The following is a 26,008-nucleotide window of genomic DNA, read 5'->3' as shown; positions in this document are numbered from 1 at the left end:
AGATCCCCTGGAGGAGGGATGGCAACCCACACCAGTATTCTTGCCTGGAGGATTCCATGCACAGAGGAGCCTGGCGGGCTACAGTCCACACAGTCATAAAGGGCCAGACATGGCTGAGACGACAGCACTCACGCCCAAGTGGCATCTTAGGCCTCCCCAAGCTAATAAGACAGCTGGGGCTCAGGAGAGTGGCTGCAGGTCTCCCTCCTTACTACCCCCGGTGCTCCCATCTACTCACGGCTGGATGGTGGCCGGGACGGAGCAGCGTCAAGGGCACAGAACCTCACAGGGGTCCAGCTCAAGACGTGGGAGTCATGAGGATTTCGCACAGAAAAGCACTTTGCCAAAAGCACCTTGCAAAGGGCAAACTGCAACACAGAGTGACTTTCTCAGGAGGAAAGGGACAGAAAGACTGACCTAAACAATTGAAAGCTTGGGTGCAAAGAAAGGCAAACCGAGATTACTCTTAGGAGACAAAAACCTAGAGCTAGAGAGAAATAAAAGTCATGTGCGACACACGGTCTGTCAGCAGCTGTGCCACTGAAAGTCACCCAACAGGAAGAGCAGGCAGCCAGCCAGACGGAAACTGCCAGTGCATCAAGGAACACCAGGGCCGGTTTGGGCCGTGCATGAAACTGGAGAACATCTGGGGTCTAGAGAGAGCAGGGTACCTCTCTGCAGTTGCCCAGCTGCGGTATACGTGTGGTGAGGACCAACGTGGGTCAAAATTAGCATTAATTGCCCAATAATAGCAACAGTCATGCCACTTCCCTGGTGGCTCAGAGGTTAAAGCATCTGCCCGGAATGTGGGAGACCTGGGTTCGATCCCTGGGTCAGGAAGATCTCCTGGAGAAGGAAATGGTAACCCACTCCAGTATTCTTGCCTGGAGAATCCCTTGGAGGGAGGAGCCTGGTGGGCTACAGTCCATGGGGTCACAGAGAGTCAGACACGACTGAGCGAGCGACTTCACTTTCACTTTCTTTTCATGCCATATTGATAGACGGTAGATCCTATGACCACAAATGGTCAGTAAGTGAAAAGCACTCAGCCAACCAAGACTCAGGGTACAGGACAGTACATCATCCTTTAGGCTTTTGGCATGTGTTGTTTTTTTTTCCTTTTTAAAAAATAAACTACATTTAAAACTTATTTTTATACAATTTTTAAAGTATGCTTTCCATTTACAGTTATTACAAATTATTAGCTATACCTCCTGTGTTCTGTAATACATCTTTGAGCCTGTCTTACAGCATAGCCCCCACCCCTATATCACACCTCCCCACCCCACTGGTAACAGCTAGTTTGTTCTTTGTATCTGTGAGTCTGCTTCTTTTATGATATATTCACCTGTATCATATTTTTTAGATTCCATGTATACATGCCTTTTGGATTTTAATGCAATAAAACCTTCCACCTCTGTACAGAGTTGTCAGTCATACAGGAACTTTAACAATTTTGGAACTCATGGGGTCTCTGGAAGATTCTATCTTGCCTTCCTGAATCCCTGTGTTCAGTCACTTGGATCTGCGGTTGATCTCAGTTGAGTTGGAGCAATATGTCCAGAGTCCCCGGGGGAGGGAACTCTGAGGTCCCCGAGGGCCAAGTGGACACCAGGCCCCTGTCATCCTTTCTGGAAGTGCACACATGTACTGAACACTAATCCCTGGAAACATCTCATGTAGCAAAGGCCAGCGCCTGTGTCGAGTCCATCCAGATTAGCAAATCTGCATAGTGTCAGTCTGTGGGGTCGGCTGCTCTTGATTTAATTAATAGTTTGTTTGTTTACATAATTCTCCTCAGGAAGGACTATTAGCACATCAAAAGGATGTTAACAGTATCCTTGGTAATAATAGAGTAAATACAAACCTAGTTTATCACTTTGTCACTTTCAACAAACACCACTCTGATGTCCTAACCTTTTCCAGTGAGGTGCCCTATTTAAATCAACAGCCAGCCAAGTGGGAAAAGGGAATGCAGGCTGGTCTGTGAACTAGTTCGTGGTGAAAAACCAAAATAATTTCTATAATGACATCTATTTTTTAACTCCCCCAAATCTGAAAAAATGCCAGAGGCATGTGTATGATTTTTCCTTCCTCCCTCCTTCCACTTAAAAGCTTTTGTAGAGAACCTGCTGGGCCGATAGTATTTTCTTCACATCTCAAGGGAGCTCTTTGTAAAAATGTTTTTAGAACACTAATTTTTATAACACCCCAAGGAAAGAAGGAAAGGTGAGTCATTTACATAAAATTAAGGATTTCTGCAGATTCCATTTCTGTCTACCTCTTAAAGAAAACAGAGGGAGAACAGGAACTCTCCTTGAAATTTTAGGAGCCAGCTGAGGTTGATTCAAAAGGAAAATGCCTCTGAAGGAGGAAAGCAGAGACCAGAGAGGATGACCAAGCCCCTCAGTAGCTCAAGATATGCCAAGGTGAGGGTGAAGCCAGTGACCCCACGACGTATACATTAGGGTGTGACTGTGTGGCAAGACTACCCAGTAAAATCTCTCCCAACTTTCATAGAAATTTTGTGGACTCTGGACTATTTTCAAAAACTGAAATTAACACTTTGGCTAAAAGAAAGCATTTATTGTAATTATGTACTATATTCATCTTTTTTAATTAATTAATTTTTATTGAAGTATAGTTGGTTTACAATGTTGTATTATTTCCAGGTTTATAGCACATGATTCAGCCATATATATATATATATATATTCAAAATCTTTTCCCTTATAGGTTATTACAAAATACTGAATAGAGTTCCCTGTGCTATACAGTGGGTCGTTGTTGATTATCTATTTTACATACAGTAGTGTGTGCATGCATGCTAAGTTGCTTCAGTCACGTCCAGCTCTTTGCAACCCCATGGACTGTAACCTGCCAGGCTCCTCTATCCATGGGATTCTCCAGGCAAGAATACTGGAGTGGGTTGCCATGCTCTTCTCTGGGGGATCTTCCCAACCCAGGGACCGAACCCACGTCTCTTCTGTCTCCTGAAATGGCAGGCAGGTTCTTTACTGCTAGTGCCACCTGGGAAGTCCATATAAAGCAGTGTTTATATGTTAATCCCAAACTCCGCTTTCCCCTTTGTTTGCCGTAAGTTTGTCTTCTACATCCTTGTTTTTTAAACAAAAGATACTAGACATAATCTTAACTTTTTAAACAGTCATCACCTGTCATGTATAAGCCTGGTCTTATTACCTAGAAACTGGAGAAACAAGTTCAGAAATCAAAATATCACTGAGGCAAGTAGAATGATACCCAAGGAAAAGGGTGAAATTGCCTTTTGCCTACCCAGCATCTGTTCCTATCTCCTTCTGCCTGTCAGAAGTCAGGTTCTATCTGGCACTTCCCCTTCTCCAGGAGGCCCATGGGCCTCAGGGGAGGTTAATCCAAACCCGGTTTCTCACTTCCACTTACTCCTGGGCCTGGCCTAATCTCAATTCCTTGCCAGGGATTGGTTCAGAAATGATCATATGATTAAGCCAACAAGGCAAAAGGAGAGGCTTTCTGAGAGCCTCTGGGGAAAATGTCTTTGTACTGGGCAGGCCAAAAAGTTCATTTGTATTTTTCCAAAAGATGGTAAGGAAAAACCCAAACGAACTTTTTGGCCCACCCAGTACTTCAGAAACTGCTATAGGAAGTCTCTCAGAACATCGCTCTTCCGGGATGTGAGGCAAACTGCTACCTGGTAGCCATCTTGCTACCAGGCTGAGGATGATGGTGATAAAAGGGAAGAGAACAGAGATGAGAAAATTGCAGGGAAATCCAGCCAGAGCCATAAGACCCCATCAGCCAGAAGACCATAAAGCCTTAGATACCTCTGGACATCAATTGTGTGAGCTGTACTTGTTTTATAACCTGGCTTGAGTTTTCTCAAGATTTATAAGTTAATCTTGACTAAGACAAGTTATCACAAACTAAAAACTTCCAAATAGAACTAATGACAAAAGACAAAACAATTGCCTACATAAAGAATGTAATATTGACTAACAGATACAAAGAAGAGAATATGCATTGTAATATAACAAGATGGCTTTCTCTGCAGTGAAAATGATTGTTATGAAATAATTTAACGCTGAACCTAAAGCCTTGTCATCACTCAGGACAGTTTGAATATGACCAGATAGAAGGATCCAAAGTCTTAGAAACATGTATCTACCATGACCATACTCAACCTGAGCATAGAAGTTGTTGAAGAGGACGAAGGAATACATCCTACTGTACAGTTTAAAACAACCCTCAAAATGCCCTGGTTGATAGACCAGAGACTATTCTAGAAGCTCGGAAAATAAGAATACAGTTTCTAGTGGATGGGGCATCAGCTAGAGGAGGGTCAATCAAATTTATGGAAGTCAAGGCCCATTTTGTGCATAAATAAAAGTGGAAGTCTTCAAGGAATTGAAAAGTGTTCCCTTCCTATCTGAAATACTTCTCTGAAATCCCTGATATTTGAAATTATGTTAACTCAGGAATAAAGACAGTCTCTTAACAACAAGAGATAAAAGGCATCAGATGGAAATTTCCATGAGAGCACTAATAGGGTACTAAAAACTCGCTGTTCTAAAGTGGACATTACTTTCTATCCTCCTAGCTCTAGAATATAAGCTTTGCGAGGCCAGGGATATCTTTGTCTTGTTCATTGCTTTGTCCCTCATAACTAAAATGGTGCCTAATTCACAGTGTTAGCCCCTCAGTTGTGTCCAACTCTTTGTGACCCCATGGACTGTAGCCCGCCAGGCTCCTCTGTCCATGGAATTCTCAAGGCAAGAATACTGGAGTGGGTTGCCATTCCCTTCTCCAGGGGATCTTCCCAACCCAGGATTGAACCTGGGTCTCCTGCATTGCAGGCAGGCGCTTTACCGTCTGAGCCACCAGGGAAGCCTCATTGTACATGCGGAATCAACATTTGTGAGTGAACAAATGAGACAGCTGAATTCTTACCAAGAGCAAGCCTTCATAGCATAGAAGAAATCTTTAGAGGACGCTATATGGCTGAATGAGATAAAGGAAAAATGCAGCATACAGAACCAAAAGGGCCAAAAATAAATGGGCAAAAGATAAGAAAGGCAATTTTTTCTTGCTTCATTCAGTCAAGGACAACTCCTTATTGGATTCTCACACTAGACCCACGTCAGGGAGTTGGGAAGCCCAACACCCTCCAGGCTAGGGAGTCACAGACAGCATTTGAACCAAGTAGCAGAACCACGCTGCACTTGCACTCTCCACAGGCCTGTCCTCACTCTCCAAATATCAGCGCCCTCCAATCCCCTTCCAAAGTCCATGGGCGGATCTGTCATGAAACTGATGAAGGTTAAGCTGTGCTGCCCCCCATTTGCTAGGAGGAGCCCTAGCAATGTACTCATCTGTCATATGTTTTTGCAAAATATGTTACAGTCAGATATTTTAGTCCCAATAGCTTGGACTGCCATCTCTTTCTTCTCCAACTTGCCCTCTTATCTCGTGGCATCAGGGTAGTGGCAGGCATTTTGGGGGGCCAGATAAGGCAAGTTCAGTTGGAAATATGTTTATTTGTGTTTAATGGGATATATTTATGTGATTCCTAGTCTCTTGTGTGTATAATTATTTCTAGCCATTCTGTTGTAGGAATGCCTTTTAGGAACATTCCCACAACCCACTGTGGAAACTCATCTGGTTGTCCTCACATAAAGTGGCAGATTTAAATGTTGTATCACAATATGAATGTGTTCTATGACCTTAGTTGAGAGAACTAAAGGTTTGAAATGGAGCCAGAGGGTAGTCTGGAAATTCTTTCCAGAAAATTCTTTCCAATCAAATTTAAACAAAGGATTCAGAATTCATTGACATCTACTCAAATAGAAGTTCTTTCCTATTAGGAATATATATGAAGATGTAATGTCTACTTTTGTGGGTTTTCTACCACATAAAGTTATTTTTCATATATCTGTATATGAAGTCAATGGAAATTACCCTGACATCTAAAGAGACTTGTAATGAAAAAAGATTCTTCTAAAAGTAGTAAGTCATTGAGGAAGAGATCAATTGCTAATAGAAATAATAAGTAGTTTTTTGAATTATTTAATGGTCTGATTAATGAAGAAGAGTGAGCTATGTGAACATATTTGAAAAAAAAGTATTTGTATTTCTTTATGACTTGACAGGAATATGGACAAGGATGATATAATTCACAATATACTACTACAATGAGGATATAGACAACAAAAGAGTTAACAGTGAGCACCATCAGTTCAAAACCTCTAAGATTAGGCTCTAAACAGCAACAAAAAACTGGGGATGCTCTGCAATCATATAGATGACAAAAATTTGGGTAAAGTTTCCAAAATTTAACTATAATTCTAAACATCTGTGTGATGATGCCAAAAATAAAATGTGATGCACACAGAAACTTTTCTACGATATTAATAAACAAATATGATCAACAATGTTATAGGAAAGAATGATTTATCATTACACTCTCTAGACAAAATATTATAAGGTCTTTAGCATATAAAGAAGTAGAGTATGGAGCCCCCAAAATGAAGGAAAAATCACATAGTTAAGGTACAAAAATATAGTGTATTTTTTTAAATTGTGTGATGATTGTGTTATTTAAATATTTTTAAAATGTATGGTGATTTCTCTTATTACTTTAAATAAATACTCAGCCTTGAGCTTAAGTTTGTATTAGAAATCTTTTTCTTTTAAAAGACCTGTTAGGGATTTCCCTGTTGGTCCAGTGGTTAAGACTTCTCCATCCAATGCAGGGGACGCAGGTTCAATCCTTGGTTGGAGAGCTAAGATCCCATGGGCCTCTCGACCAAAAAACCAAAACATAAAACAGAAACAACGTTGTAACGAAATTCAATAAAAACTTTAAAAAAAAATCTTTGAGGAAAAAAAAAAATAGGCCTTTTAAATTATAGAAGCTTCAGGTCCCCAAAGCAATAATCTATTGAGGGGAAGCAGTTCTAGATCTACCTATGCTTCTATTCATTTCAACTCTAGATTGATTAAACTATTACTCAGATTTTAAAGCACACAGCACACACACGCACACACACACAAAGAAAAATTTATAAGATGGATGATAGGAACTAAAATGAATTTTTCCATATTATCAATCTTTCCTAACTGCACAACCATCCTGACACTTCTTTGGATTTGAGTGGTAGGATGGTATATGTGTGTTGGGAATGCAAGAAAATTAATAGGGTTATGGAATTCAGGAATCCTCTTAGGGTTTATAAAGCGAAGGAAAAAAAAAAAAAAAAAGAGGATCATTGCCCTAGGCAATTGTATGTAGAGAACTGAGAAAAGAAAATTTACTTTGGACTTGGAGTGTCTTGGGGTTAAATCCCAGTCCTACTGCTTAAATAGTTGTGTGACTATGAGCCTTGATTTCTACATTTGTGAAAACAGGCAGAATATTAAGTGCCTTTTAGAGCTTTTGTGAAAATTAAATGCTACTACTGAAATTAAATGAAGCTATAAGGATTAAATGAATAGGGCTGTTCTAAAGAGTAAATATACTCAGTAATAGGTGTTCTGTAAATGTTAGCTTCCTTCTGAAATATATAGAGCAGGACGTCAACTTATGCAAAGAATGTAAATTTGTTCTGGTCATAAATGTCAATGCACTTTCTGACAATGCCAGTGAATTTGTAGAGACTACATGGATTATATTTCACCTTTTTGCCTTATCCTGACGTTAATACCAAATAGGACAATGACACATGTGGGCAATTTTTTAAAAAAAAGAAATAAGAATGTCTGGTAACATAGAAAGGATTGTTTAACATACCCACTCATCAAACATGATGTAAACAATTAGATACCATTTCATCTCTCAGGTTGGCAAAGATGAAGGATAAGAATGCCTGCCCGCCATTGGTAAGGGTGTGAGTGGAGGGGCATGCTCAAAACGTGGAAGGGTATTTGTAACATTATAGAAAACAGGAGAGTTAACCAAAAGATTATTACTGTATTTGGGAGAAATGTGTGTGTGTGTGTGTGTAGATAGATAAACACATGTATTTTAACCAAATATAGTATGTGTATTTTATGTATACATTATTGATGTGCTCTCTAAACTCAGTTTCTGACTGTAAAATGGGGATACTAACGGCACCTATCTTATAGCATCGTTGTCTGGATTAAATTAAATACATAAAATAATCTGTTGTACACAGTGTTTAACAGTGTCTGGCACATAAGCGCTTTATAAATATCCACCATTACGTTACTCTAGGATGATGGCTAAGTCTCCTGTTACCAGCACTAGCTTAACTGTTCTTTTCACCTTGGGTATCTGCTGACCTGATTATGACTTGTCCCTTTAAGAGTAACTAGAACGCTGCTGGAGATGGGGTGGCAAGATTACCAGGTATCAACACAACCAGTCATCTGAAGGCCGGTGGAAAACCCCGTCTGATTGGGAGTTCCTCCTGAAAGCCAGGTCTCAGAGTTCTTCTACAGATGTGTCCAATTCCAACTGATACGAGAGCCATAAGGACAGCCTTGTGAATGCCCCTCAGAGACCCCTACGTAGGGCCCAGATTCCAGAGCATTCTGGGACCTGCAGACCCAAGGAAAAAGTGAGGACAGAGCTGGTTTGCTTTCTTTGTGCCTTCCCTCCTTCACTCGCTATGGAGATATATCGCACAATTGGATGTAGCTTCATTTTTGCATTGTGTCTCTTCTTTCCCTGATTCCTGCCTGCCTTGCTTTCTGTTTCTATTTCCACTCTTTTCCAGGATGTTCATTTCCAGAACTGCTTCTGTGCTTTCTTCTCCGGGCACCAGTCTACCCCAGTATCTCCTTTCTCCCCTCCTTCCTTCCCTTTCTCTCTTCCTTCGTGTCTCTCTTGAGACAGGTCTAGTGGCCTGGTTGCCATCTGCTGCCTTTTTTTTTTTTTTATGAGGTTGAGATCAGATGGCATCTAATCGATCGTCATGGTCTCCATGGTTACCAGGGTGACAGAGCACTTGGGAGAGACACGTTCTCCAGCCTGGGGCTGTCAGACCATTCCTGAGAGGGAGAAGGAAAATAAAACCTCTTCCATCGTATTTACACATTTACATCTTTCTCAAATGCAGCAGAACACAGACCCTGTTTATGTTTTACATAGCTACCTAGTGGCTTGAGGCCAGGGAATGCAGAGTGACTTTTTTCTATCCAAAAAAAAAATGAATGCACAAGGACAAAAGTAAAGATTTTTTTTGTTTTTATCTCAGAATATTCCCACCCCAACTCCCCACACACAGATTATCACCTTTTTTCCTTTTGCTTTTTAATGTCCGGGCATTAATTTCTTAATTCTAATGAGGTGTTACCCTTCCAATAAATCACAGAGTAGTTTTAAAACTGACAATTGACAATTATTTGCTACAGAAAAAGGAAGAGCCACTTATAAAATCAGCATCACTCTAACCTTTGATTAAAATCAGTGATGACATTAGTTGTGACTTGTTCTTTGGCCAAGAATTATTTGTAGTGCAGGAAGCCATTCTTCCCACGAACAGCTGTCACATATGATGAAATGTAGGCAAAATAACCCTTTTTAATGCAAAAAGGTGCCGGGGCATAACTGGTCAGTAACGCTTTAATGCACAGGGGCTGGCCAATCCGGGCCTTATTATAATAGAATATGCTGGCGTTGACGGCCCAGGTCTGGTTGAAAGAGATGTGAGAAAGGTCTTGGTAATAAGGATGTATAACTAATGGAACAAAGGCTAGATTTTTGGAGAATCGGGGAGAGAAGAAAACAACCAATCTTCATATCATTAAATAATGTTAAAACTGCAAGTGGAGTGCGGTCTTTGATTTATTCACACACCTTTAATGCTAGACACAGATGACCTGGGGCTATCTGCTGTTTTACTTCCTCTCCTGGTAATATTTTATGCTTCATAACACTTATTGGAAATTCTGCTCTTTTTTCATCTTTGTCAGAGAAAACTAAACTTAAAATTATGACACAGGTCCAAGGCCTATAAGTAATTATTCTTCATTTAAAGTAAAAATATCACCTCGAATGACGGGCACTGCCTGCTTCTTCCCTTTGTCTCTGATGTCACTTCAGACCTCCTCCATCTCCTCTGTACAGTATCTTAGTAAGATTCAGATATATTCATCTGCAGTGCCTTTGGCTGTTAAGCAAATATCACACTGATATTTGAAATAGAAATGATGCCATCAATTGGAGGAGAGACTTTAATATAAAGGGGAAGTAATTTCTTGTGAACACAACCCCTCTTAACTCGCTTCACACTTCTGCCCGTCTTTGCTAATGCCTGCTTCTCTTCTCTCTTTGCAATTCTTCCCACCCTCCCCTTTTTCCTGGTGACCTCTATAGGATAGCCAGGGGAAATGCTTTTACTTGAAGTCCCACATCCTCAGAAAAGCCCTCCCCCCAGGCCCCAAGGCTCAGAGACCTGTCGTGGCTTACGGTCTTGCTGATGTGTTTGTTATGGATACCACTGGTCTCTTAAGCTCTAGAGGGGCCCTTGCTTCTGGCTCTTCCCTTACTTTCTACCTAGTTAGCCCTCACTAAGGTTTGATGAAGATGATGGCAACCTGTTTTATCTACCATAGTTGGCTTTCCGTTTTAAGGCCTTGGATCTTAGCATTCTTGATCTGCAGAGGTTTCTCTTGCTTCCTGGCCTCCCAGACTCTGGCATACAAACGTGCTGCTCAGAGGTGTGCTACCCCTTGGAATGAAATGAGTCGCTTCTTCCCATCAGGGCGACTGCCTCAGCATGGTGTCAACTCACTCCTGCCTTTGGTAAATTGAGTTTGTCAGTGCTAAGCCACACAGCTGAGTGAAATGTTGTGTGATGTGGGCTGTCTCCTGGGAGAGAGAAACTGGCATAAACCACATCCTAATGGGATCCAGAAACAAAGAAGCGTGAATGAAGTGTTAATTGCATTCATAAAGACATTAACAAAGGAATTAAAATGGCAGCGGCTTCCTCCTCCACTCAAGATTCGCAGGAAAACATGTGACCCCAAAGAATGTTTTAACGATAATCATCAAAGTGTATTGTTTGCCCACTGCAGAGATGACTCTCCATAAATATTAACTTATCAAAGAACAAACATTTTTTGTTCATTATCTTGAGTACATTAACTAGCACGCAGTTTAACGTACCCCACCTCCAATTCTGCCCTCCCTCCTTGCTGCCTTTGTATGATTGAAGTTTCCAAAGAATCAAGAGGCATTTTCAATGCTGCTTCATTAACCATAAGGATGTCTGTTAACAGTTTGAACCTAATCAATCCTACAGTTCTTATTAGAGCAAAATGCTCATTATCTGGGAGATTTTTTGCTTTTTAAAGTAAAATGATGACTGGGGGTTTGTTTTGCAGTCCTTCTTTGAATATTCCAGAGATCATCCGCAGTGTGGGCAACCTGGGGCTCCCTCCCTCTGCCCTTTGGCAGGGCCCCCAGCTGCTGACAGCAGGGCTAAGCTGCAAAAGGGCAGAAGGCTGCATTTGACTGAGGATGGATCACATTGATGAATATTGCGCCTGCTTAATGAAGTTGAGGCCACAGATTTGGGGCCTTTCATGGTTCTTCTCACTCAATTTCACCCTCACAAACCACACCACTAATCCCGCGTATGTTTGCAACTGGTGACTCAGGGGCTAGATAAAAGTAAATGAATCTCATCTAGATGACAGTGACCAGAAATCTCCTTCTAAAATGGAAACAGAACTGGAAAGTGTGTTCACATAGAGCATCTCATGTAGTGCACGCTACTCCAGGAGACAAATACAGGAGATATTCCTACCCTCGTCCTGCAGATAAGAAAACAAAAACCCAAAGAAATTAAGTCAAGTCCTGGGATTAGAATTCAGGTATTTTCGATCATCTGACTGCTCTTTCTACTGCGGGAATCTAACTCTCTTGGGATCTCATTTGATTCTCAGAAGAATCCTGTGAAGTAAGGCAGGCTGTATAAACAAGGGAGTCGATCTGCCAGCAGCCATATTAACGCAACCAGAGGAGCAGGTGCTCTTAAACCCTTGCCTAGAATTTGGCCAAACAAGTGTATTTTTCATTCTAGCCTAAGTTGACCACATTCATAGACGATAGCAGATTTAAAAGTGACAAAATTCTAGTCTGTTGTATGTGTCCAGGCTGATCAACATGGGTCAATCAGAGGAAGAAGCTCAGAAGTGCAGACAGCATCTTAGGAGAGCGACATTCCAGTCATCAGAATCAGACCCAGTGAGTCTCTGGTAGCTTCTACCTCTGTTTTGAAGATATGGCGGGTATTTCTTTTTGGATATTACCTGTACATTAAATTTAAGGATATCACAAAATTCCTCAAATAAAAAATTTTGGATTCTACATTGCGTTGTATTAGTTGTTCTTAGTTTCATATCTATATTACCACTCAAAAAATGATTGTCTTTATACAAGAACACATCATCTATAATATTGAACTCATAATCTTCAAGCAAATTTCACTCCAGTGTAGACATACCACCAAGTTGTTCGGGAGTCTGATCCAAACAGCAGTTTGAATTAGTTATCTAGATGTTATTATTTAACAGTAAGTTATTAATTAATTATTTATTTGCCTAAAAATGTTGACTGAGAATGTGAGAGTTTGATGCTATTAATATAAGCATCTACTGATACTCAAAACACCTAGGTAATCATCTAGTAAAATACCTGGTTTTTATAAATTATTTTCCTTTCACTTTGTCATTTGGATATTGAAAAGACACACCCTGAGATGTCACCCAAATCCTGGAGGGGAGGGGGAGTTTCAGGCTTTTATTCATTCTATTTATGTCAAAATTAAAAGAATTAATTCATACTTCTAAACCAGAATTGTGTCATTATCATAGAGTGATCATTTTGATCATTCATTCTTTTCCATTCATGGAAATCCAAATGGATGAAGTAATTTTACAAGTCTGTACTGTCCATTATGTGTAGCTACTAGTCAAATGTGGCTATTTAAATTAAAATTAATTAAGATTAAAAATTAAGAATTAAGTTTCATATTCTAAGTGCTCAATAGCTACCTGTGATTGGTGGCTACTATATTGGACAGTGAAAATTTATAGAACATTTTTATCACCATGGAAAGTTCTATTGGATTAAGTTGTTCTATAGCAAAAGATTAAAACCCACACAGGCCACAGAAATACATCCCATACCCGAACATCTGTTTTGTAGAACAATATAGTTTCACTGGGTCTTCCCAAGTGGTGTTAGTGGTAAAGAACCTGCCTGCCAATGCAGGAGACAAAATAAAAGGGAGTTTGATCCCTCGGTCGGGAAGATGCCCTGGAGGAGGGCATGGCAACCCACTCCTGTCTTCTTGCCTGGAGAATCCCATGGACAGAGGAGTGTGGTGGGCTCCAGTCCAAAGAGTTGCAAAGAGTCGGACACGACTGAAGTGACTGAGCACACACACACGCATAGTTCCGCTGAGAGTGACTTGTAGGACCAGCCTGCTGGGGCCTGGGCATCAGTGAGGAGGTGGCCTGCAGCCTTCTTTCTCAGAGTGAGAACTGGCCATGAGTGTCATGGGAGAGGATGAGTCTAATCTCTAGAGAAAGGGCAGGTGCAGATGAGCCATTTCCATTTTCCACTCCTGCAACTCCCAGAACCTCCAGTCAAGACCTGCCGCCAAGTTGTGCTCGCACAGAAGCCCAAACCAAAGAGCATTTTGGATTAATTTTCTGGCCGTTACTTCTTTGCAAAATCTATCTTGTGCCTTTGATTAAGGATTTTCTTTCTTTTTGCCATGAATTTAAATGAGCCTAAACCTAACAGTGTTTTCCACCAGCCACGATATTTAGCATGGGCATTGACCAAAAGAAAGAAGGCTTTGGACAAGCCAGGATTATAAGAGACTGAACAGTACAGTCTGGTGTTCCTGGGCTGATGTCTTTAAGTGAATACCATTCATTGACTCTGCATCATTGTAGCAAGTAAACCTATGCATAGATTGAAATTCTTCCTCTAAGATGGAAAAATGGGAATAATCCCCAGTGTTTGCTGCATTAGCCACTTAACTTTGTATAAACTCATAAAACTTAAAAGTACTACATCACCAATCATATCCTTTTCTCTGATGTATGAGGACTATCTTTACTATATCAAGAATGAGATTGAGATGGGATGTCTTTTATAAGATTTTCAGTCATTTGTAAAAAAACACACGAGATAGACAATTCTCATTGTTTTAATCACACACTTCTTCAAAGTGGGCTTATTGGGAACATATTTTATATTCTTGGTAGACTCTAAGTCCCTTGAAACTGCTAATACATATTTGTATCCCACAAGTACCTCATACAGTAGGAGTTTCTCAGAACCTTGGTTCAATTCCATGAACAAATATTGCATTGGCGAAAAAGTTCATTCGTTTTCATTTACTGAACAAACTAATGAATGAATAAGAAGATTATGGATGACAAATTTGTCTTGCCTGGTAACTTTTAGCTAATAGCTGTAGGAAGTTGGAGGGCATGGGGAAGAGTTTCAAATTTTGAGAAGAAACACAAATCGTGAGCTTTTTGAAAGTGTATCACTTCAAAGCTTCCTTTGACTTTCCGTAGTATTATAAGGGGAGAGAAAAAATTTAAAGGTCAACTGTGCTTCAATTGATGGAGCAGAAGTTGGGTGATGTGCATCTAGCCTATTCTCTCCTTTACAGAATTTCCTTTCTGACATTTTTCCTGGAAGTAGGGAACCTAAAGGAATGTATGAATGTGTTTTGTTTTGACGGCCAAATGACACAATAATGGAGTTAGCTGACATTGAAAATGATATACATGATTGAGCCCAAGCCCACACACTTTTTTGTAAACTTAATGAAAGCAAATTCAGAAATTAAAGTGATCGCAAGAGAACCTTGAACTGCATCCCCATATTTCTAATCATCCTTGATAAATCGGAATCCAACCCTATCTTCAACTTTTCCAAGAAAACAGAACCACAGGTGTATGCTGAAGGCCATAGAAGGGACTTTTAAAAATATAATAACCTCTTTTGTGTTTTAACAATGCCAGTCACCTATGTAAACACATTTTGTGATGAAGCTTTCTAGGTCATGTATCTTTAAATCACCATGACTCATATTTGTCTCTTGTTCCAACTATTTTTCTGGTTCTCTCTTGCAGAAATGGTTTCAATTAGAGCCTGGAAAGGGTTGATGCAGAACTCTTGCTCGGTGCTTGCCAACATGGAATTGGTTTTAAACATGGCTGTTTCTCATCCAAAAAAAAAAAAAAAAAAAATCCCCCTTTCCTGCCCTGGAGTTAGAAGAGATTATTCTCAGACAGGCGTTTAGCTGATTTTTAATGTCAAAGAAACTTAATTTGCAAACTCGTTAGAAACTCTTTAGTAAAAGCTGCCTAGTAAAACAGATGATTAATATTGGTAAGCTCCTCATTTGCATATTAATGAGTCTCCATACTCAACTAATTAAAACTGCACTGCCTGTTTGAGGACTTCAAGACTGCTGGTTTTGCTTCCATGTACAAACATGTATTTTAATGAAAATAAGGGTTAGTAATCATGTCTGAACTTTTCTGATGTACTGTTTCCACCTGTGACACTTCGGACTCCTTGAGAGGTCATAGAACCCTCTTGAAGCAGCCATTTCATTGGCCCAAAGGTCACTTTTGTTCTGGGATTTGTGTGCTCCTTGAGGTTTTGATGGGAAGACAATTGTTGGATTATTCATGATTGAAATAATTGAAAACAAGTAAGAAAGGTGTCCCATTGTATCTCAATATTTGTTTTCCTGAAGTCTTACTCTATAAATGTATCTTTCCAGTATGGTATTTTTTGATATTGAACCTTAGCTACTCTACAATTTATTCTACTTTTTAAGAATTCTAATAAAGAATTACTGGGTGGGGAAGTAGGCTAATCTGTTTCAGAAAATGATGCTTGCAGAAAGCCTAGTGGCTTGGTCACAAATCCCTAGCTCTCACTGTTGAGAATGCATTGCTATTTTCACTGTACACAAAACAAGGCCAACGAGATAAACAAAAATACCTGTGAAAATGAAACACCTCTTATTACAGTGCCTTCAGATGAGAGTCATGAGAAATTATATTAGGCCCAACAATCAAGTGACATTGGCCAAATTGCTGAACTTTTCACTCATCTGTAAGAACCAAAAATAAATATGCAATGAGTGTCTACTGTGTCCCCAAATTGAGCCAGGTGCCATTGCTAGGTTCTTCCACAGCACTCAGTGCTGACTGTCTAATAGACCACACCCTGTAGTTTTGTGATCATATTCTTATTTATTTATTTATGCTTTTTACTGGAAAACTCTCCATAGCAAGACCTCTGTCTGTTTCATTATTACATTCTCCAGTGCTTATCCCGGTGATAACTGTGCATGCTAAGTTGCCTCAGTTGTGTCTGACTCTGTGTGACCCTATTGACTGTAGCCTGCCACGCTCCTCTGTCCATGGGATTCTTCAGGCAAGAACACTAGAGTGGGTTGCCATGCCCTCCTCCAGGGGATCTTCCTGACCCAGGGATCAAACTCGTGTCTCCTGCATTGTAGGCAGACTCTTTACCACTGAGTCATCAGAGAAGCCCCATAAGATTCTTGATGACTTAGCTTCAACCAGTCAGATGAATACTATGAAAACTGACTTTAAAACTAAGTCAAGTGGGAAAATAGGCAGTAGCTAGAAGGGCAACAACATTTGCTGGCGTGGATAATAGCAGCTGTGGCATAGCTCTGGGGACAGCAGTCCTGGTTGGAGTTATGTCCCTGATGCATGGCTTTGAAGGTATGATCTCAGAGTCTGCAGTGGATGTGGCATTTTCTAGACTGTTAGCATGTAAACTGTAGCAGAGGGAGCAGTTCCCTTGGCAGACAGCTTCCAAGGTGATGTTTGGAGCCATTTTTCCTGAAGGTCTTGTCTGAGGCTTGGCCATCTAGCCCTTTCAGTAGTTTTGTAGGCATCAAATTCCTTTTCTTTTTAAAACAACCAGCATAGTTTCTGTTTTCTATACTGAACCCTGATGGGTAGATTTCTTCCCAGGATTATTATGGCATTTCCATGAGACATTTTATGTAAGTGACTGGCTCTTAGTGAGTATTTAGTAAGAATTTTCTTCTCTCATAATTTGTATATATAAAATCACAGCTGAAACAGGTGTTTTGAAAGATTCTGATGACTGTCTCTTAGTTTTCAGTTGACCTATAGACACAATCTTCAATCAAAAACTTAAGAGTCACACCAACACATAAACGTAGAAATATAGAGATGCAAAATACATCCTTCTTTTATTCATTCTTTTAGCAAAACCTTATTGACTACATATTAAGATCAAGTGCCTGATCCTGAACTTGGACAAATAATTTTCTCTCCCTGAGTCTCAGTTTTCTCATTTAAAAAAATGAAAATGTTGAACTATATCATTTCTAAGTTTTCTGTCTTCTTTGCTTCAAAATTGTGTGTTCTTTATACCACTAAAAAATTAACTCTCAATTTGATCTATGCATATGCAATCTCAGTTTGTCTCAGGGTTGTAGGTTTCCCTAGTGGTTTGGAATTACGTGAGAAGAGTTGAACATGTGTTTTTAAGTACTTGTTATTTCTCAAATCAGCTAGGACCACCACCCCCTTATCAATAATAATACATTTTCTTGACCCAGTGAATCATGGATCTAACACTCTTAAGCATAATTCTTCCCTTGCTTTTATATTTAAGAAAGCACTGTCATCCTCGTTGGTAACATTTATTGAACAATTACTATTTATTATGTGCTTTGTATTTTCTTACGCCCATGACTTAGTGCCCATTTAACATCTACAATGCTCTTTATACTTTTTTGATATGATGAAAGTGAGGCTGAGAGAAGTAAAGCAAGTTGCCCAAGATCATAGAACTAGTAAGTGGCAGAGCTAAATCTTGGCTACGTTTATTTGAACCTAAGGTCTCTTTCTTAACTACTACAATAGATGACCTCTTGATAATAATAGTGATGATGATACTAATAATAATAATTAGTAGTAGTAGCTTTGAAAATACTGCTATTTTATTTATTACCTTTATTGAGTATTTAATACCTTTATTGAGTGTGTGCATGCTGTCACTTCAGTTGTGTCCAACTCCTTGTGACCCCATGGACTGTAGCCCACCGGGCTCCTCTGTCCAAGGGATTCTCCAGACAAGAAGACTGGAGTGGGTTGCCATGCCCTCCCCCAGGGGATCTTCCCGAGGCAGGGATAGAACCCCCATCTCTTACATCTCCTGCATTGGCAGGCAGGTTCTTTACCACCAGCACCACCTAGGAAGCCCACTGTACCCTAAATGCCAAATACTCTGCTCTTTTATTCATATTCTCAATTCATTCTCATAATTTACAACCTAAAACCTATCATAACCTCCATTTTATAGATGAAGAAATGGAAGCTTATGGTTTTAAGCACCTTGACCAAAGTTCAGCTAATCATTTGTGGAGCTGGGCTGTGAGCCTAGGCAATATGAAACCAGTGCCTTGAGGCCTCTGGTGCTTTATGGCCTCCTGTTTCCTGTATCAATGGGGTTGAGGGGAAAATCTTGACTTTGCCTTAATTTATGGAAGATGTAAATTGTTTGCATACTTGAAAGTCATATAAGTAACAAGTACCCATGGCACTCCCCACAACTGATTCTGTTCATCTGTGTGATCTGACACCACTAGGACTGGTGACCCTTACAGACTTGTGAGCACAGAAAGAATGGATCAAGTGGTGTATGCATGCAAGAAGTGCTATGCCATGGACATGCACTCCTGCTTCTCATATTGGTGCATGACTGCCTCAACAATCCTTTTAACTATCCTTCCAGAGCTTTAGAGTTTCTGACTCTGTTTCTATCAAGGTGATGGTAATTATGGGAAATCACTTTATATTACTGTTTTAAACATTATTGTTAATGTTATATAGATATGTGTTTAAAATGCACATTTTTGTAGGGGGGAGAGTATGACCATTTAAAAATCTGAATCAATCTTATAAGTGACCTAGATGCTGGCTAAGAATTTAAGAAGGAGAAAAATTGCAAATCCAAGCAATTAATTATTAAATATTTAAAAAGCCAAGTATAGTACCTATGGGCAGAGAGGCCCTTTCCTTTGAGGAGGTAAAAACTAATTGCAAACACAGAGCTGTTGAGCAGTCACACTGTGAAGCATGGGGTGCACTTAGCAGTTATCGTCTTCTGTTGGCTGAGCCACATGAAAAGAAAGGTGGAGAGCCAACAAAAATGCATTTCAAACCCCTTGGGAAATTTATTCAATAAGTCCACATGAAAAGGAATAGATGATAATGAGAGCCAGGGAGAAAGGCAGACGGGGGATGTTTACTCTGGGTTGCAGGGAGATCTGTGAGTCCTGAGGCTTTCAATCCCTGAAAGAGACAGACCTGGCACACAGTAGGTGCTCAAAAATTATTAAAATAACTAGCAAATCAATGAATGGATGGATAACTTTCCCCCGTATATTTGAGAAAAGAAGAAATTTTATAAATATTATTGAAAAGGATACTTGTGATGGATTGAATGTTTATGTCCCTCTCCAATTCATATGTTGAAGTTCTACCCGCCATCAACATGATGGAATTGAGAGAAAGCATTGGCATTCGGGAGGTAATTAGGGTTAGATGATAGCATAGGTGTGGGGCCTTGTTCTGATGGGATTAGTGCCCTTATAAAAAGAGACACTAGAGAATTTGGCCTTCTCTCTCTCCCCAGCTACACAAAGAAGAGATTATGTGAGAATGCAGGAAGAAGGGAGCCATCTGTAAGCCAGGAAAAGAGTCCTTCCCAGGAAACAAAAAGCCTGGCACCTTGATTTGGGACTTCTCAGCCTCCAGATTGTTAAAAATAAATGTCTGTAGTATTTGTTATGGCAACCTGAACAGACTAAGTCCTTATATATCTTTAAATTTTACTCTACTTGAAGTTTTAGTCACTCAGTCATGTTTGACTCTTTATGACCCCATGGACTATAGCCTGCCACGTTCTTCTGTCCATGGAATTCTCCAGTCAAGAATACTGGAATGGGGGGTACTCTTTTGCCCCCTTCTGATGCCTAGGTCAGAAGCTTTCTCTATCTCCTTTATACTTTAATAAAACTTTATTACACAAAAGCTCTGAGCGATCCAGCCTCGTCTCTGGCCCCCGGATTGAATTCGTCTCCTCTGGAGGCCAAGATCCCGCGTCTTATCATTCAGCAACAACCTTTCATCTTGGGGGCTCGTCCGGGATCCTTCAGGACAAGATGGGCCTGATAATCTATGTGAGCCTACTTCTGCTGACTCCAGAAATCCTGAGTCTGCCGTTTGATCCTCAAGACAATGCCTTCCTGTCCTGGGCTCACTCCTACGCTGCATTCCACAATCAGTCTAACTGCTGGGTCTGCGGAGCACTCCCCTCTTCATCAGTGGAAGGCTTCCCGTGGTGGACATCTCCACTTCAAGGAAAGGACTTTCTCCAAGTCTGCAAATACCTTCAACAATCGCATGTGATGCCTCTTCTTAAACTGATGACATCTAACAACCTTAAGATGGACTGATGTAACTATGGACATAATGTGACTTATTTGATTTTAACTTGGTTTAATGACTATTTTGCCTTACATCTGTAACTGTATAATGGGGTTTTCTAACCATCTAAAAGCTTTTAGTTTACAAATAGTTGTCCGAGCTCCTATGAGTGCCACAGCCTCCTCCAACTATTACTTGGAGCCCCTGGATCAGACATCCTCACTACGAGGATTAGGAGAATATGTTGCCTCACCAATTTAGGAACAACGCCCCTTGTCAGCTCGGAAGCAGTATGGAATGAGAATGACGCCCCTTTTCCCTAGGCAACATAATTCTCCTAAAAGAAAAGGGGGGAAGGAGAGAGTCATTTCCTAGGCAGGTTGATAAGAAGTCTAGGGGTCCCCAAGGAAAGAGGTCTGGGATATTCAAGGAGGAAGAAAAGACAAACTTTTTTACTTTTTTTCCTCTACATTCCTTAGGATTATATAACAATAATGTATCCCGCCTGAGGACAGTCTTTGGATTAAACCCTCTGGCTAATTCTGTTATCTTAAAACATAAATTATGGGAGTAGGTCTGGTCTTTACAAGGATGTATCCTGCTTGAGGACAATCTTTGGATTAAACCTTCTGGCCAACTCTGTTATCTTAAAATGTAAATTATGGGAGTGGGTCTGGTGAGGTCTTTGCAGCCTCCAGACATTCTTTGGATTCATTGGAGAGTATATAACTCCATTGCTAATATTAGTAAAGGGGGCACTCTTTTGCCCCCTTCTGATGCCCATGTCAGAAGCTTTCTCTATCTCCTTTAGACTTTAATAAAACTTTATTACACACACACACACAAAAAAAAGAATACTGAAATGGGTAGCCATTCACTTCTCCAGGGGATCTTCCTGACCCAGGGATCGAACCCACATCTCTTGCATTGCAGGCAAATTTTTTACTGTCTGAGCCACCTTGTAACTTGTATAGTTATACAATAGTGTGTGTGTATATATATATACACACGTATATGTATATGTATAGATTGATCATTTTAATTTTTTTTTTAATTAGTTAATTTTAAATGCGAAATAACTTGCCAGTTGAATGAGAATCATAGTATTTTCCATGACTCAGAAGTCCATGTCCAAGGAGAAATTGGTACTCAGATCATAGGGCCAATTCCAGGGCCCTACAGTCAATGTGGTGGCATAATACCAACATGTAGGCAGCATACCAAAGAAGAAATTCTAGTTTCTACACTATAGCTAAGACATAAACTCACGTTGCAGTCACCTTCTCTTCTTTTTCCTCTCTTTCTTTCTTCCTTGTATTGGGCCTTTGGGACACATAACAGACAGAAAAGCAAACAGAGGCCATGGGGCGCTGAGACAGGGGATGCTGGATACATGCTAACTGCCGCAATAAGAGATTTCAGAGGAGACGCAAATCCCTCAGGGCCTGCTTCCTGAGGTCAAGTTTCTGGGGTTGCAGAGTATCAGCAGACATATTTCTTTCTCTCTCTCTCTGTCCTCCTCACAGTGCATACAAACCATTCCTTAACTAGCAAAGTGCGGTACTAGCAAATTTTAGAAAGTACTAGCAAATCCTGGTTATGAGAGTTCTTGCTTCACCAGTGGGAGCAGTCCTTTCTTTGGGTATACATAGCCAGGAGCTGATAGCTTTTCCTAAAATTTGTCATAAAGATGAAAAAGGTATAGTAAAAGAGCAGTTGAATCCTGGGGACTAGGGTTAGATCTCATGTCTATTTCTTACTGACTATGATCCTTAGTACCTTGCTTAACCCTTCTGAGACTTTCTCCTACTCTGTAAAATGGGGCTAGTAATTTCTTCCCTACCTGCTTCAGTGAGTTGATCTCAGAAACAAACGAGGTACATTTGGACATATAAAAGTCTTTTGTGAAACATAATATTCTATGCTGGTGGTGGGCAAACTCTGGTCTACAGGCCAAATCCATACATCCCTTTGCTTGTTTTGTATGGCCCGCAAGCTATGGCCGATTTTTAGATTTTTAAATGGTCGAGAAGATTTTATGACATGAAAATTATGAGATTCAGTTTCAGTGTTTGTATGAATGAGTGTGTATGCTCAGCTGGTAAAGAATCCTCCTGCAATGCAGGAGATCCCAGTTCGATTCCTGGGTCGGGAAGCTGCCCTGGAGAAGCCTATCTCTTGATAGGCTACCCACTCCAGTATTCTTGGGCTTCCTTGGTGGCTCAGACAATAAAGAATCTACCTGCAATGTGGGAGACCCAGATTCAACCCCTGGGTCAGGAAGATACCCTGGAGAAGGGAATGGCAATCCATTCTAGCATTGGACAGAGGAGCCTGGAGAGCTACAGTCCACAGAGTCGCAAAGAGTCGGACACGACTGAGCGACTTAACACACACACACACACATTCTAAGAACAGCACATATGCCAGCTTGTTTAACCCTTAAACTGGACTGGTAACCACCACTGCACACTGCCTATGACAGAGGAGAACAGTCCATCAAAAGCTCAGCATGGAGCCTCACTAGAAACAAAAGCAGGTGAGATTGCAGTGTGGTTCTAGGAGGTAAAGTTTATTTTCTGAACCAATGTTTTGCAGATAAGGAAGCTGGTTTGAAGACTGGTCACACGTGACAAATGACAAATAACCCAGATCTTTGTCTGATAACCAAGGTCTGACCAGATCTTTTCAGTGTACAAGGTCACTATTTTCACCTACTTATGCTATCAGAAATTAAAGTGATAGATTTGACCCTACCAAATCTCCATAATACAACTCAGCCATACTTGGCATTAATATCAAAAGCATCTATCTTGGAGTTCATCCAAAGGATTTTGTTCTGGAAGGACCATAAAGACATTGATCACTTTTTAATGTAGAGTAAGGTCAGTGGCACAAATGGTGAGATGACCTTTAAAGTATGTCTCCAGGCAATGTACTCATTTTAACTGAGTTTCACCTGTGTTGAAATGGACTCATTCATGAAGCTGGTCCACCCACAAGCCCTTGAAGAGAAAGACCCACCTCCATCTAGTCCCTGTAACTGAAACAGACACTTATTATATTAATTGCACTGCCAATGAGCCTTGGACGATTTGCTCGAAGGCCACAGGTTTGGAGACTTGCTTATGGCTTTTGCAACCTGTCTTAAAAAGATGGGCCATGCAGTCCCGCCGCCCAGCCGCCAGCTGCACACCCCAATGCGCTGAGCTAGAAGACCGTGGGGTCGGTGGCCGACAGTGATGCAGCGGTGAAACGAGATAATGCACATTTAAACAACTCCTTGGGCTCTCCAGTTCAAGCCCGACATGTACTTCCCACGACTGATCGTGCCATTTTGTAGGCACATTAAAGGTGGCATGAGACCAGGCAAGAAGGTGTTAGTGATGGGCATTGTAAACCTCAACGCAGTGAGCTTTGCCATCAGCTTTATCTGTGGTGATTTGAAATATCCTCCCGGCGAGGTGGCAGTTGAACTCAAAGCAGTGTTCACAGACCAGCAGCTACTCAGCAATTCTTGTATATCTGGAGAAAGGGGTGAAGAACAGTCAGCGATCCCTTACTTCCCATCCGTCCCAGACCAGCCATTCAGGATGGAAGTCCTTGGTTAGCACCCAGGTTTCAGAGTGTTTGTGGATGGACACCAACTTTTTTATTTTTACCACTGCATTCAAAGGTTATCTGCAGTGAACACCATAAAGATCAACAGAGACCTCCAGATCACTAAGCTTGGCTGATGTTTAAACCACATCTGTTTCAGAGCATCAGGTGCAACAACTGTCTGACTGTTGGTCTGAAAACTGTCCTAGCAAGTTCTGAAGACTTAAAAAGAAAAAAAAAAAAAAAAAGGCAGACTTCACTGTCTCTTCTTTCTGTGCAGTTTAAACCCAAATGACTTCAATGGTGGTTTGCCCTTAGGAAGCGGTCAGAACTAAGACACGGAGCCATTATTCTCAGAACAAAGTAATACATTTCTACTGGATTTTATTCAGATTTAACTGAAATGGATTTGTGATTTGGTAATAAGCTATTCATCTTTTCAAAGCAAGGTGATATTTAGAACAAAAGTGCTAAAGACTTAAAACAACAACAAATATGGTACACAGAAATCAACTCATTTCTGCACTGAAGTGGAATTGTGTAGCATAACTAACATTTTAGTCAGGGTATTTAACATAGAATGTAGGTTGGTCAAGGTTGTTTTTTTTTTTCTTTTCTTTTTGCGCAGCATAATGTTCACTTAGATTTTTTTTAAGCTTTCTTGTAGTTATTTCTACTCAGTGTATGTGTTAGAGAATGATTAATGTCTCAAGAACAGTTAGTTATGAACTTTTGAATGTACAATTATCTTAGGTCTGAGTGGGGAAATTACCTATTACGGTCATGAGAAAGGTGAATTTCTACCTTAAAGAGTTGAGTCTTATCCTCCTACCCCTAAACTTAGGATCTTTTGATATAAATTGCTGTAAGTGTTTTTGGGAAAACTTTGCAACAGTTCAGTAAGACTGCTTTTCTAGTTTTTGATGATTATGTAAAATTCTACTTACATTGCTTTTTCTCCTTACTGTGAATTAGCACAGTATTGGCTTCATTAAGACTAACAACTTTCCCCTAGATCTACATAATAGCTCATCGAGTTGTTATTAATCTAATTGAAAACAGATTAATAGGTAATTGCATTGACAGTTTTAAAAATGGACTGTTATATACATTTTTTAAGGTATAGTATGAAAATGATTCGGGAATGCAATGGAAAGCAGAAGTAAATGGGCCCAAAGAACTTACTTGGACAGAATTTATATCAACTTAAGCTGTGAGCTCATTGTGTCACTTTTATTATGTGACCCTCGCCCATCCCTAAGCAATGACTTTGGAGCTTCAGAGTAGAAGATGCTTCCTATTGAGTGGGCTCTGCTGAGATAGTATGATAAGATAGGATCCAACCTAGGAAATGATCCACTTAGCTTATCTGAAAAGTTAACTCCCAGGACTCAAGGTCTTTGAGTGTGAATGCTCCAGTGAAGCTCTGGGATTTTCCCTGTACTTGTGGAACTGATTAGACCACAGGGAGTCTCCAGGAAAGCCTGCAGTGATACACATGTCATCACAAGGCAAGGGATGGCTGGAGTCCTAGGTGCTGGATTTCATAAACTGCATTGGCCTTGGAGAGAAGGACCCTTGGCATTACTCTGGTCAGCTAGTGGTGGCAGGGGAAAGGGGTGCTGGGGTGGGGGTGTGAAGTCGTTCAGTCTTGTCCGACTCTTTGCCACCGCATGGACTGTAGCCTACCAGGCTCCTCTGTCCTTGGGATTTTCCAGGCAAGAGTACTGGAATAGGTTGCCATTTCCTTCTCCAGGGGATCTTCCCAACCCAGGGATCAAACCCAGGTCTCCCGCATTGTGGGCAGACGCTTTATCATCTGAGCCACCAGGGGTGGGGGTGTATTTATATACAGTTTAGGTTTTGTTTGTACAGCATACTGTGTCTTGTTA

At 40.5% G+C, this 26,008-nt stretch overlaps 1 pseudogene; it reads left to right on the top strand.

Moving 5' to 3' along the window:
* Positions 1 to 506: 506 nt before the first annotated feature.
* LOC122428609 lies at positions 507 to 24,253 on the top strand (annotated as a pseudogene).
* Positions 24,254 to 26,008: the final 1,755 nt, after the last annotated feature.

This window comes from Cervus canadensis, chromosome 2 (genome assembly GCF_019320065.1).
Source record: "Cervus canadensis isolate Bull #8, Minnesota chromosome 2, ASM1932006v1, whole genome shotgun sequence".
NCBI lineage: Eukaryota > Metazoa > Chordata > Mammalia > Artiodactyla > Cervidae > Cervus > Cervus canadensis.
Note: the sequence above shows the minus strand (reverse complement) of the source record. Positions and strands in the feature narration are given on the sequence as shown.